This window comes from Xenia sp. Carnegie-2017, unplaced genomic scaffold (assembly GCF_021976095.1).
Source record: "Xenia sp. Carnegie-2017 unplaced genomic scaffold, XeniaSp_v1 HiC_scaffold_4, whole genome shotgun sequence".
Classification (NCBI taxonomy): Eukaryota; Metazoa; Cnidaria; class Anthozoa; order Malacalcyonacea; family Xeniidae; genus Xenia; species Xenia sp. Carnegie-2017.
In genome coordinates, this window is record NW_025813504.1 from 5,420,228 (window position 1) to 5,423,231 (window position 3,004).

At 37.1% G+C, this 3,004-nt stretch overlaps 1 long non-coding RNA gene across 1 annotated transcript; it reads right to left on the reverse strand.

Annotated features, from left to right (window-relative positions):
* Positions 1 to 194: 194 nt before the first annotated feature.
* LOC124455630 lies at positions 195 to 845 on the reverse strand. Its single transcript, XR_006951951.1, has 3 exons — positions 800 to 845; positions 539 to 673; positions 195 to 411 (listed from the first exon to the last, which is right to left on the reverse strand). It is a non-coding gene; the product is annotated as an uncharacterized LOC124455630 (long non-coding RNA).
* Positions 846 to 3,004: the final 2,159 nt, after the last annotated feature.

Genomic DNA, 3,004 nt, shown 5'->3' on the forward strand with positions numbered 1-3,004 from the left:
TCGTTGTGACGTAATAGTTGACATTAGCTAAACGCGGTCAATTGCACGCTTCGTTCAAAATATATTGGTAACTTCTTTGCCTGCATTAACAACACGACAATTTAGCATTGAAAATATGGTTTATTGTGCCGCATTTAATTATAAAAACGGTTCTTCTAAGAACCATCAAACGCAGCAAAAGGTTTCTTTTTTCGTTTCCCGAAAACAAGCGCAAGCGAGATATTTGGATTGAAAAAATCCGACGCAAAAATTTGAAGGCAACAAAGAGCTCAATATTGTGCTCGCAACATTTCGAGAGTTCGTGCTTCGTGCAAAATTTTGAAGCGATGCAATCAGTAGGACGGCTTCGCCTTAAGAAGGATGCTGTATCGACGATTTTTTAATACTCTGTGGAACCCACAAGTGTAGCATCTAAAAGGAAGCAGCTAACAAATGTTAGAATTGCATTTGAGAAGAGATGAAGGCAAGAGGTGATTATTATAGTTATAGTTAGCAATATTTGTTTACATTTATCAAAAACTAAGCTATATAGCATTACCAAATTGAGGACAATTTTATAATTTTAGATTATTGACGACGTTCTTGCTGAACATGACGACTTTTGTAGGCGACGACCAAGATGTGTCGACATCGGCACGAAATGTTTGTGCGTTTCACCTCAAAGGAAGTTTGTCTAAGATAAAGATGTCAAAATATATGTAGACAGCGAAACACAAACATATACAGTGGTAACTAATTCAGGCTAATGTCGTTTGATCTTTTCTTTGTTATTTTAACTATAGAAAATTCCTTAACGTACCTTAGAAGCGCAATGTGAAATACCAAGCAGCCATAACAATCCGTCCTCAAAAACACGTAAGGTCATGAACCACTCAAACAAAAGTGCCAAATATGATAAGTAGAGGTATAGACTTTCCATTTCGGCCGTTTTGATTTTTGTGAAAAATCCAGCAATACGATAATTTTATCTAAAGGTTGAGTTAATTTCAACAAAAAATCATAGCAAAAAATCACAGACGACGTCATGTGAAATTGAACATTTTCAAGGTAGCGCTGTATGGTCTGATACAGAAAGCACGTCGACGATGAGCAATAGCCACAATGGATCAGACTCTCACTCGTTTTCTTCACTCTCAGGCATAGGTCCAATGTCATGTGTGTACACGACCATAGCTGTTTTTACGACAGCTTCGTTTGTACACACTGTGGCAAACTCTTCCTCTTGTGTGATACAAATATTATCGCCATGTATCAGAGTATCAGTATTGTTTACTTCTTGGCAACATATACTTTCCCGTCCTGTACTCATGACCACACAAAAGCCCCACTCGCACCTAAAAGGTAAAAACATTGTTTTTACTTTGGGAAAAACATTGAAGCGTCAATAAAATGCAACTAACCATTCAACACTTCCAATTCTGTGAATGTATTTATCTTCGCTTTCCGATGACGGAGAATTGTCATTACTATGACCACCTTGCGCGTTGGCCAAACGCTCAAACATGTAAGGTTGTACCTCATTGTTGTTGATGACAATATCATAATCGGCATCTTCGTCAGAAGAATCCATTAATTTTTGATAAATAAAAAACAGTAATAGCAAACTACCGAAAGCCGTGCAAGCACTGCGTGCAAGTCGTAGAAAGATATAAGAACGATGCTTGTTTATGTCAACTAATACGTCACTCTTCCCAGTTCCCAGACTTAAACAATCTCACGGCGTTTTACCAATGGTCATCGAATATCGTGTTTTTACCGATTATAACCCTAAATATCTTTTGAAATAGTTTGCTGACGACTTTGAAACTTGGTACATCTTATTTTCACGCTAGAGGCATTACAATAAAATAAAGTTGTCTTCTAGCTTGCATGTGTCCTTTAAGGCTCTTTTCTACTCATCGCAAAACGTACTCGTAAGCTCGCTGCAAGTGCCTACGAGTTACTTGCAGCGAGCTTACTATGACTTGCAGCATAGTTGAATTAATTGAACAAAATTGTTTGACTGCGCGAACAGACTCGCAAGCTCGCAGCAAGAGCATTTTGCGATGAGTGGAAAAGAGCAAAGGGTAAGGTAAAATTTCAGTAGTTTGATTTTTTTTTAAATTACGAACACTAAAATCACTCAATGACATATTTTCTTCATGTGTTCCCTGGAGTTGAGTTCAAATAATTTTCTGTCGTTGAATGCTATTCCACGGATGATCGTTTGTAACTTTCTTTCACAAAAAGCATAAGCATCGCCGATACAGCACAAGTGCACACGGTAGCCAACATCATCCATTTTTGTACCTAAATGTGATAGTGGAGGAAGAAGAAATACCGATTGCAGAAAATTGTTGAAGAACGTAATAACACTGGAAGTAATACCCTTAGCAACCGGATATGTTATCTCGACTGCCAGCTCAAAGAAGAATGGTATCGTTCCGTTGACAAAGAATCCACTGATGCCAAACAAAACGTAAACTAAACCTTGGTCGAATCCAATAATTCCAGTGAAAACATAACAAATTAACAAAACAGCAAAAAACGAAGACGCAATAAAAGCAATAAGGAATAATTTTAAATGTCCAGCAAAATGATCAGCAAATCTAAAAAAGAAAATAAGGCAAAATATAAGAGGTTTCAAAGAACAAAAATACCTAACCATTGTTAAGCTGGATTTTCACTTGCGAATTTTTCGCGCGAAGGAATAATTTTCGAATATAAACATGCGCAGACGTTCAACATGTCACATATACACAGCGATGAAATTTACATAAGTTGTTCGTCACGCCGAAAATTTGAGTTCGATTGATTTCTACTTTTTCGGTGCGAAAAAATTCGCTGGCATATCAGAATTCAGTGTTTCTGATTTGTGATTCTTGTAAAACATTCAGTTTTCTAAATGGCGGACGTCGAGGAGTTAGTTTCTCGTGAAAGACTTTCCATACCATCTAACGGCTCTACTCTACAAAAAAACGACTATTTTGACTAAGGAATTTCTTACATGAAATACGAAGCAAAC